At 46.0% G+C, this 12171-nt stretch overlaps 1 pseudogene; it reads left to right on the forward strand.

Moving 5' to 3' along the window:
* Positions 1-8407: 8407 nt before the first annotated feature.
* Positions 8408-10684, forward strand: LOC147957805 (uncharacterized; annotated as a pseudogene).
* The last annotated feature ends 1487 nt before the right edge of the window (positions 10685-12171 follow it).

A 12171-nucleotide genomic window follows, 5' to 3' on the forward strand; every position in this document is an offset into this window, starting at 1 on the left:
ATCACGATCATCAAAAAGCCATTAGGACAAAACAGATCTACTCAAACATCATAGGATAGCCATACATCATTGGGAAATAATATATAGCGTTGAGCACCATGTTTAAGTAGAGATTACAGTGGGTAAGGGATAGGTTACACCGCTGCATAGAGGGGGGAAGAGTTGGTGATGATGGCGGTGAAGTTGTTGGTGAAGATTGCGGTGATGATGATGGCCCCGGCAGCGCTCCGGCGCCACCGAAAGCAAGGGGGAGAGGGGCCCCCTTCTTCTTCTTCCTTGACCTCCTCCCTATATGGGAGAAGGGTTTCCCCTCTGGACCTTGGCTCCCATGGCGTGGGAGGGGCGAGAGCCCCTCCAAGATTGGATCTATCTCTCTGCCTCTCTCTGTTTCTGCGTTCTGTTCTGGCTCTGTTTCACCGTTTCGTGTATATATAGAGATCCGTAACTCGAATTGGCCTGAAGCCTTCACCATGATTTTTTTTCCGAAAAATAGCTTTCTTGCGGCAAAAGAAGAGCGTCAACCGCCTTACGGGTGGCTCACGAGGGTAGGGGGTGCGCACAGGGGGGCAGGCGCGCCCCCTGCCTCGTGGCCACCTCAGGCACCGTCTCGCGTGGATTTTTCTTCCGTAATTTTCCAAATATTCCAAAAATAAGCTCCATCCGTTTTTATCCCATTTGGACTCCGTTTGATATGGATATTCCGCGAAACCAAAAACATGCAACAGACAGGAACTGGCACTGGGAACTGGATCAATATGTTAGTCCCAAAAATAGTATAAAAAGTTGCCACAAAGTATATGGAAGTTGTAGAATATTGGCATGGAACAATCAAAAAATATAGATACAACGGAGACGTATCAGCATCCCCAAGCTTAATTCCTGCTCGTCCTCGAGTAGGTAAATGATAAAAAAAGATAATTTTTGATGTGGAATGCTACCTAGCATAATCTTGACCATATGTCTAATCATGGCATGAATATTAAGACACGAGTGATTCAAAGCAATAATCTATCCTTTGACATAAAAACAATAATACTTCAAGCATACCAACCAAGCAATTATGTCTTATTGAAATAACATAGCCAAAGAAAGCTCATCCCTACAAAATCATATAGTCTGGCTGTGCTCCATCTTCACCACACAAAGCATTCACATCATGCACAACCCGGATGACAAGCCAAGCAATTGTTTCATACTTTTGACGTTCTCAAACCTTTTCAACTTTCATGCAATACATGAGCGTGAGCCATGGACATATCACTATAGGTGGAATAGAATATGATGATAGGGGTTATGTGGAGAAGACAAAAAGGGAGAAAGTCTCACATCAACTAGGCGTATCAACGGGCTATGGAGATGCCCATTAATAGATATCAATGTGAGGAGTAGGGATTGCCATGCAACGGATGCACTAGAGCTATAAGTATATGAAAGCTCAAACTAAAACTAAGTGGGTGTGCATCCAACTTGCTTGCTCATGAAGACCTAGGGCATTTGAGGAAGCCCATCGTTGGAATATACAAGCCAAGTTCCATAATGAAAATTCCCACTAGTATATGAATGTGATAACTCAAGAGACTCTCTATATGAAGAACATGGTGCTACTTTGAAGCACAAGTGTGGTAAAAGGATAGTAACATTGCCCCTTCTCTCTTTTTCTCTCATTTTTTTATTATTCTCTTTTTTTCTTTTTTCTTTTTTGGGCCTTCTCTTTTTTTTGGCCTTTCTCTTTTTTTCGTCCGGAGTCTCATCCCGACTTGTGGGGGAATCATAGTCTCCATCATCCTTTCCTCACTGGGGCAATGCTCTAATAATGATGATCATCACACTTTTATTTACTTACAACTCAATATTACAACTCGATATCTAGAACAAAGATATGACTCTATATGAATGCCTCCGGCGGTGTACCGGGATGTGCAATGATCTAGCGTAGCAATGACATCAAAAATGGACAAGCCATGAAAACATCATGCTAGCTATCTTACGATCATGCAAAACAATATGACAATAAATGCTCAAGTCATGTATATGATGATGATGGAAGTTGCATGGCAATATATTTCGGAATGGCTATGGAAATGCCATGATAGGTAGGTATGGTGGCTCTTTTGAGGAAGATATATATGGAGGTTTATGTGTGATAGAGCGTATCATATCACGGGGTTTGGATGCACCGACGAAGTTTGCACCAACTCTCGAGGTGAGAAAGGTCAATGCACAGTACCGAAGAGGCTAGCAATGATGGAAGGATGAGAGTGTGTATAATCCATGGACTCAACATTAGTCATAAAGAACTCACATACTTATTGCAAAAATCTATTAGTCATCGAAACAAAGTACTATGTGCATGCTCCTAGGGGGATAAATTGGTAGGAAAATACCATCGCTCGTCCCCGACCGCCACTCATAAGGAAGACAATCAATAAACACCCCATGCTCCGACTTCGTTACATAACGATTCACCATACGTGCATGCTACAGGACTTGCAAACCTCAACACAAGTATTTCTCAATTTCACAATTACTCAACTAGCATGACTCTAATATCACTGCCTTTATACCGCAAAACTATTGCAAGGAATCAAACATATCATATTTAGTGATCTACCAGTTTTATGTAGGATTTTATGACTAACCATGTGAATGACCAGTTCCTGTCATCTCTCTAGATAGATATAAGTGAAGCAAGAGAGTTTAATTCTTTCTACAAAAGATATGCCCACGCTCTAACAAATATAAGTGAAGCAAAAGAGCATTCTACAAATGGCGGATGTCTATGTGAAGAGAAACAGGCAATCCAAACTTCAAATGATATAAGTGAAGAACATGAAGCGTTCTATAAAGCCATACTCAAAGGATATAAGTGAAGTGCAAAGAGCATTATATAAATCAACCAAGGACTATCTCATACCAGCATGGTGCATAAAAGAAAAATGAAAACTAAATGCAAAAGACGCTCCAAGATTTGCACATATCACATGAATGAAACGAATCCGAAAACATACAGATACTTGTTGAAGAAAGAGGGGATGCCTTCCAAGCATCCCAGGGCTTAGACGCTTGAGTCTCCTTGAATATTTACTTGGGGTGCCTCGGGCATCCCCAAGCTTGAGCTCTTGCCTCTCTTGCTTCTTCTCACATCGAAACCTTCTCGATCATCGAACACTTCATCCATACAAAACTTCAACAGAAAACTCAGTAAGATCCGTTAGTATAATAAAGCAAATCACTATTATAAGTACTATTGCAAACCAATTCATATTTTATTTTTGCATTGTGTCTACTGTAATATAACTTTTTCATGGCTTAATCCACTGATATAAATTGATAGTTTCATCAAAACAAGCAAACTATGCATCAAAAACAGAATCTGTCTAAAACAGAACAGTCTGTAATAATCTGAACATTCACCATACTTCTGATACTTGAAAAATTCTGCCAAAATTAGGAAAAGTAACCAATTTGTACAGTAAGACAGTGCAGAAATAATCAGAACCATTTGACGTTCCAGTAAAATATTAAAATTCACGCACTACAGCCAAAGTTTCTGTCCTGCATCGTACAAATTAACAAGCATCGTAAACATCCTAAAGGCAAACCTTGGCACATTATTTTTATAATACAATGGAATTGTACAAGGGGATAATTATTTTTGTTGAAAAGTTTCTTTAATCAAGATTCACAAAGTTGCCGTGAGCATGAACAAAGTTCAAGGAGCTCTCCCACTTCAACAATGCTTGTCTTTCTCACATTCACTTTCCTTTTTGAAAAAGTTTTGGGTTCCCCTCTTTATTTTTGTTGTTTTTAAACTTTATGAAAGCACTCAACAGAAATAAATGACTCTCTAAAACTTCTGGGTTGTCTCCCTGGCAGCGCTTTCTTTGAAGCCATTAAGCTAGGCATAAAGTGCTCAAGTAATGGATCCACCCGGATCCCAAGGTATATCAAAGCCAATTTTAATTAACAATGATTTGTAATTTAGTAGTGAGCCCAAAGCAACATATATCAAGCAATGAAGAAGTCTAACTCTCTTCCTATGCATCGGCATGTCATAAAAGAACAATTCATGCACACATAGTAAAGGCCAATGCATAGTATAAATAGTTTCTTGCAATTTTATTGTATTGGAAACATAGAGAGGTGGAGATATAGTTCCTCTCTCATAATAATTGCAAGTAGGAGCAGCAAGCACATGCATATTATATATACCAAAATCATCATGTGCAACAGTAAAAGGCAACGCATAAACTAGGGTTTAAGCTTCTGTCACTCTAGCAACCCATCATCTACTTATTACTTCCCAATGCCTTCCCCTATGCCCAAACAATGGTGAAGTTCCATGTAGTCGACGTTCACATAACACCACTAGAGGAGAGACAACATACATCTCATCAGAATATCGAACGAATACCAAATTCACATGACTACTTATAGCAAGACTTCTCCCATGTCCCATGGAGATTGACCCCCTCCCGGTGAGAGGATCGATGGTGATGACGATGGTGACGATTTCCCCCTCCTAGAGGGATGTTTCCCCGGAAGAACAGTTCCGCTGGAGCCCTAGATTGGTTCTGCCCAGGTTCCGCCTCGAGACGGCGGTGCTTCGTCCCGAAAGCTTCCTTCTGATGTTTTCCAGGGCGAAAGACTTCATATAGCAAAAGATGGGCGCCGGAGGCCTGCAGGGGGCCCACGAGGCAGGGGGTGCGCCCAGGGGGTAGGGCGCGCCCTCCACCCTCATGGACAGGGTGTGGCCCCCCTCTGGTGCTTTCTTCACCCAATATTTTTAATATATTCCAAAACTGACTTTCGTGGAGTTTTAGGACTTTTGGAGTTGTGCGGAATAGGTCTCTAATATTTGCTCCTTTTCCAGCCCAGAATTCCAGCTGCCGGCATTCTCCCTCTTCGCGTAAACCTTGTAAAATAAGAGAGAATAGGCATAAGTATTGTGACATAATGTGTAATGACAGCCCATAATGCAATAAATATCGATATAAAAGCATGATGCAAAATGGACGTATCACGTCCTTGAGCTCTTGCTCCACCTCGGTCATCCGCTCCTCATACTGGCGGCGGGCGACCTGCTCGGCCTTTAAATCCGCAGCCTCTTTCTCAGCGGCCGCTTTGCTCACCCGTGCCTGCTCCTTGGCTTGGGCGAGGGCGCTCTTCAGGTTCTCGACCTCGGCCACACTACCTCCAATAATGATCAGGGCAATGCACAAGCTTAAACTCCGCATTGGCATATCACTTCAGGTGTGTAATTAATATTTCAAACATACCTTGTGCCTCATTGAACCGCTTGTTAATGCGGACGATATCCTCATCGGCCAGCTTCAGTTTCCACTGGAGTTCGGACACTTCAGCGGCCTCGGCGGTTCCTGCTAACAAGGAAGCCTATTTACCAACAGGCCAGTACGTTACCTCCTGCGATTATTATTCGATCCTCTATTCGGCCTTTATTTAAAACCGAACAGAGTCTCAGGGGCTACTATCTATACACAGGCATATTTTTTCATATGAAAAGCTGCTAAGAATATTACATCGCATACCTCGAAGCCTGTTAGCAGGATGGTGAAGGCTTCGTTCAGCCCGCGCTCTTGGCAGACTGAACCTTCTCAACCACCACACCCATAAGGGTGCAGTGCTCCTCCACAATGGAAGCATGTTGCAGTGCCTCCATCAGAGTGTTCGGCGCCTCCGGATTAGTGGAGGTCGCTGCTAGATTTGGCGCTCCCCCTCCTTTGAAGGGGGTGTCGCTCGATTCCTGAGCAACATGGGTTCCCAGAATGGTGTTTGGCTGGGGGCTGGGCTGATCAGGGCCCTCGTCGTCAGTCTCCATCGGCGTTGCACCTCCCATGTGTTCTGCAGCCGAGGCATTACCCTCTTGTGCCGTCTTGGCGGCCTCCCGCATCTCTCCGTGGCTCGGAGAGGCCCTTTGGGACAACACTTCGGTGTCATCCGCGGGCGGTTGGCGGAGAGGCTCGCGGAGGCGTCTCGCTCTCCACCATCTCCGGCGCTAGAGAGTTACCCTCAGATGATGAAGGTTGGGAGAGGTCACGGACCTACCTGAAACGCATAAAATAATATGTTATCCTACAATCATAAAAGATCGGATATATGTAAAGCATCCTTGGATACTTATGATGCGGCCTAGGGCTTCACCCTGGGGCGCCGCTCGGGGATGGCTTCGGCATCTGAATCCGAGCTGTCCGACAGGGATATCTTCCCTCTCTTGGACGCCTCCGCCTCCGGATCTACAGAGGCCGCCCTTCTCTTCTTCCTCCCCTCAAGGGGAGAATCGCTTTCTGCCTCCTCCTCCTGTTCGTCTTCGTCTCCCTCGTGGGAGGAGGGAGCTTCGGTCTCTCCGCACACAGCGTCCAAAGTACCTTTACGGCAGAGGCCACCTTTGGCCTCCTTGCTCTTCTTGTTGGCCTTCTACTCTGGCGCCTGATACGACGCCGGGACCAGCATCCTCTTTAGCAGAGGAATGATTAGGTCTTCGGGTAGCAGAGCCGGACACTTGATCCGCTCCGCCTTCTTCATCCAGCCCTGATTAAAGGATGGAAGGCTCAGCATACCCTTTCATTTGTGAACTGAAGTTATGTTTGGAAACTAAATGCTTACCGTGGGTGGCCGGATGCGCACTGTCGAGGCCGATGTCGTCGGTCGTCTCTGGCCACGTCTTTTGGGCATTGAAGAGCAGCTTCTAGATCTCTTCGTGCGTTGTGGAGAAGAATCGCTGCAGGGTCCGCTGCATGGTTCGCACATTCAAGCCAGAGATACCTGAGAAGTATGACGGGAGGCTGAACCCGGCAGAGTTGCTGAGCATCTACACCATCGCTACTCAAGTTGTCGGAGGCGGGACACGGCATCGCCGCCGCGAGGAGCAGCCCGGCCGTCGTGCATGCCACCCACGATGACGCCACAGATAGCAAGTAACGCCCCCGCCTCCTCTCTCTCTCTCTCCCGCTTACCTTTTCATCCTTCCCAACCACTGTGGTCACCACCGACATTAGTCTTAGACTAGTTGTCTTAGGGTTTTCCTATTAGAGTAACTAGCAAAAGAGCCCGTGCGTTGCAACGGGAGAGAAAACATAACACACGCTCTTAACTCAACAACCATCACTCAAGACCACAATAGGTCCATCTCCTTTATTTTTGCGAGGCATCATATTTGTGTTGCCGCTTATCCTCCTTCTCAGCCTTGCCAGCGTCTTTCTCTCTCTCTCTCTCTCTCTCGCTTTCTCTCACTCTCGCGATGAGAAATCTGTTGTTTTCCCGTGCGACATTTTTCAGAGGTATGCATGTGTAATTATCGATGTTTTCTTTTCCATATATGGTTTGCTTCCATAACTATATTTTTAAAATATTTAACATGTAAAATTAACATCATATTTAGATTCCACAAATTTTTCCAATAAAATTTCATATATAATATGTTAAAATCGAAGTTACGGTTTAAAAGATACAAATAATTTAGAAAATCATTTGTTTCGACTCAAATATATTTCAAAATAATATTTAAAAATACTTAACAGGTAAAAATAATCTCATATTCATATTCTACATATTTTTCTAATCAAATTTCATATATAACATGTTCACATCGGAGTTACGGTTTAAAAGATATGGATGATTTTAAAAAGTATTTGTTTGACTTAAATATCATCCGCGGATGAATTACCTAAAACATCAGGTTTTTTCCGAAAAATGTAAAATAACGGTTCGGGTGTGACTTAAATCCGGACGGTGGGTTGATTTCAAGAAAAGACAGGGACTTTTCTAAAAAATGTCATGACGGACGAAAGAAACTCAATCTGCTTTATTATTAGGTAAAGATAAAGATTGTCGAGCAACTCAGTACTGAACTTGTCATTGATTTGGTGGAATAATGTGTACGGAGAGCAGTGAACTTGTCACTGATTTGGTGGAATTTGTGTTCGGAGAGAACTGAGCAGTAGTTCTAAAGCTAAAATATCTTATCTTACTCTTGGAGCTTGTTCCCTTTCAGATGTGATGAACATGCCGGAGGTACTGCCCAGCCACCATCAGCACAAACAGTACAAGAACTTGTTGATTCATTATCGTGCCAACTACCAGGGAGGATTTGTGCCAAAGGAAAATCAACCACGAGTGTTTTGGTGGAGGAGAAGGACCTGGTTTCGTACCGTCAAGACTGGGAAAAAACTTGGGGTGACAAGTGTGGCTCCTTTGAATTCTACTGTAATCTACTTACTACCCATCTGATTCTTACTCTTCACTTACCAATCGAGAAAAAGGAGATTGGTAGATTAGTTTCATTGTAGCTAGACTACATCTTGTAGTATGTACTGAACCTGAATTCTTTAGTCAATGTTTGATTTCTGGGCTGATTTTTGTGACTTTTGCTGCAGCGTGCGTGAAAGCCATGCTTTTCACATGCAAACGCACCCCACCACATGCAGGCGTGACCTGCCTGCAGATCTTCTCCATCAGAGTCATGGAGATCAATGGTGGTTATCTTGAGTGGCAACTCGAGGTCGACGGCCTGGGCCTGGTCGCCACCCGGGACTCCATGGATCATAATCTTAACATTATCTTTAGACTCAGGAGGGACGCCTCCCAACTCACTCAACAGGTGTGGTGTAATTGCAAAAAAGCACCACATTTGAGGCATCGATTGCACAAAACCACCTAGTCCCTAATTTTGTGCAAAAATCTTCGCGTTTTTAGTAAACTTTTTGCAAATTACACTGATCAGGTGATTTAGTCACTTTCTGACAAGTGGGGCCGGATTGTAAGGAGATGATCTGGTAAAAAATGACATACACCTCCCTGGTTTTCACAAAGACACCCTTATTCAAAAAAATGAAAAAAGCAATAAGCCCCCCTCCCACCCCCGTCGCCTTCCTCCTCTGAGGTGGTGGCTGGCCACGGCGAGACGGCCTCTGCCGGGACGGCCTCCCTCCTCCGTGGCCTTGCCTCGTGGGCGGGGCGGCATCCCTCCTCATCTCTACGTCACGCCTCGCCTCGCCGGAGCAGAAGGGTCACGACGTGCAGGAGCTCGTCCTCACCGGAGTTCGAAGCAGTTGAGCAGTGCGTCCGGGTCGCAAGTCCCAGCGGTGGAGTTGCTGCTGACCGCGGGCATGGCGGCGTCATCCTTGACGTCCCGCTGCGCGGCGGCCTGGTGCAGCACAACGGCCTCGTCGGCGGCGGCCCAGAGAATCACGGCGGCCTCATCCGTGGTCGAGGGTTGGATGCGCGGCCATGGTAGGGCAAGGAGCCGCCGGCCTTCAAGGCCACAACCAGCAATCGAGCTCTCGCTGCTAGCTCTGGACGGCAGGGCCATGGCTGACACCGCGCTCCTGGGCATCGAGCGGCCTGGGTGTCCCCTGTAGATGGCCGAGGCGCGGCCAATGCAGGGCCAGGGCACCGCCGGTCTTCAAGGTCGCGAGCAGCAGTTGAGCTTTCGCTGCTGCCGGCGGATGGCACCACGCTCCTGGGCGTCGAGTGGCCTGGGCGTCCCCTGCATATGGCCGAGGCATAGCTGCTCCTCTTCCCGACTGTCCCCCTGGCCCGACGGCAAGATCCAACCATGTGCAGCCGGTAGCCCGACACGCAAGCCCTCCGCCCAGCGTGTTGCTCCGGCGTCCCCGGCCAAGCAGCACGGCGGAGGCCAGGAACCCAACGCCAAGTGCGCCTCTGCCCGGGAGGTAGGGGGGCTGATTGCTTTTCTGTTTTAGATCAAGGGCGGTGTGTGTAAAAATTTTGCTGTTACAATCTGGCCCCACTTGTCGGAAAGTGTTTAAATGGGACAAATCACCTGATCAGTGCAATTTGCAAAAAATTTACTGAAAACACGATGATTTTTTGCACAAAATTAGGGACTAGGTGGTTTTCTGCAATCGATGCCCCAAATGTGGTGGTTTTTTGCAATTAACTCGGTGTGGTCAAGTATTATTTTCATTTATGTGGGTTTGGCTATATTATGCTGTGTTCTTATTTCTTTATTGCAGTTGATTTATTTGTTAATGAGTAGTGCTACCGATGCTTGCAGGATCCATTTTTGGCGCTGACCGGCCCATCTCATGCGATTGTCTTCACCGGCCCAGTCGACATTGAGATCCAACTCAAAGTGAAGGGCAGAACCAGAGCATGAAGACAATGATTTCATCTCCAAAGTGCTGGTATACGAATGTGATCGCAGTGACAAACTTGCCGACGCAGGCATAGGCAACCACGACATCATGCGCACGAGCTGTTTTGGTGAGTTGTGCTCCCTACAGGTCACCTCCTCCCTGATCGCCGAAGCGGCCGAGGCCACCGTCATCTGTGCTGAAGTAATCGAGGGCATATGGCCCACAAATTCAGGAATCCATGTTGTTTCTGGTACTACCAGCATAGACACTTTGTACTGCTTGATGCTCGGGATGGGACACTCCATGTGGATCCGGCTGACGGTGTCATCCCCATTATCAGAAATGTTGTCTACATGGAAAAAGATGGCTGGCTCAAGCTTTCTATAGAGGCCTATAGAAAGAGGGGACGTATGTACGCAGAATCTGTTACAGAGTTGATACCCAAGAGATCCTCCACTAGTACTGCGATGTGCAAGCTTCCCTTCTGCACGGTTGTGTTCAGCGTAGCTTGGTCCTGCCTCGTGGTCAAAGTGGATGACTTGAGGACCTACGGTATCTGTTTCTGATCTGATGCAACCAACCCAACCATTTACTTACTTGTTTATTTTTTTGACGAAATGTAGCAGCGCTACTTTTCATTCATTAAGAAGAGGAATCGGCAGAGCCGGGAAATTACAAGGGAAAAACAAGGATGAGAGTAAAAGACATCATTTACTTAGTTGCGGAGCGACTGTTTAGCGATTTATTTTGTCCAGTGGTATGTTAAAGATGCTGAGGTGTTGTTTATGTGTAAGGATAACAACAAGTCATCTTAGTTTGATCAAGTGTCCAGATCAGGGTTCATACTGGTTGATTTAGATGTGTGTTGCTGCTCTTATGGTCTGCATCCACAAGTGAATTTTCTTGTATCTCCGCATCCATCACTGAACCTATATCTTGGGTAATGTAACTGTGTCCACAAGTGAATTTCTTGTTAATTTCGATGGTCTATTATTTTGGATGGAAGATTTTCAGTGCTGGATTATCAAACACATGCCTTGTAGACGCAGCCTCAGGAATAAGAAGCAAGAGAACCTGGGATGCATCATGTGTTGTTTCAGGTTGAGTGTTTTGCAGTAAGAGACTGGCAGGCCCTTCTCCCAGCTGCTTCCTGCTGCCTTCGTATGATGGAAGGGGCAAGCCGTGGATTTGCCGCCCCTCCATCCCATGATGTCATCCGGCCTCGCGCCACTTCTTCACAAGCCGAAAGTGTGTGTCGGCCGTTATGTCCCATGGGCCATCTGAGCAATTATATAAGCTCAACTAGTTGTCTGTAATCAACACTGAATGTGAAATGAATATTATGTTCCTCGGTCTCTCTCGTCTTCTTCCCCAAGTCTATCTCAATGTTAGACAAGTGATACTGTGGACTCGATCTACACTCTCCTAGCTCGGATTCACAGGGTCTCGATTACAATTTCGAATACATGAATTGGAAGAACGGGCAAAGGGGAATTAGGGTTGGTAGCCGCCCCCCGTCATCGCTTTTCATCCTCTGGATGATGACGCAGCCTTGTGTTGGAGAATAAGTACGCAAGGTTCTGGCTAGGCTTCAATGGGTGCAGTTAGGGCCAGTGACTCTGGTGCTGTCCAGCGTGTGCGTTGTGGTCAGCCGTCAGGGTTCTGGCTAATGAATAAGTACGTAGGTGTTGTCCTGCTTGCACGTGTGCCTCTGCCTAGTGGGTCAGGCATGCCAGGGATACTAACATCCCCCTCTTCTTGCATCGAGGCTTGCCCCCATATTCAACATCATTAGACCAGCGTGCCTTCACTTGCTCGATCACTACAAGAAATATGTCAACTTGTGACCACCACTATTGGTGACTGAAAGGTCACAAATTTCCATTTACGACCTTTTTGTGACCAAAAACAGAAGGTCAAAAGCTGGCGGTCGTAAACTGACTATAGCAACCTTTAACAAAAGGTCGTTGATCCTATGACCTTCTGTTTTGGTCGCTAGCTCTCTCCCCAGGCCATGTCGGATCCGATGTGGCAATCTGACGTGGCAAAATTG

The sequence above is a fragment of the Triticum urartu genome, chromosome 7A, assembly GCF_056163025.1.
Source record: "Triticum urartu cultivar PI428250 chromosome 7A, HENAU_Tu73, whole genome shotgun sequence".
Taxonomy (NCBI): Eukaryota; Viridiplantae; Streptophyta; class Magnoliopsida; order Poales; family Poaceae; genus Triticum; species Triticum urartu.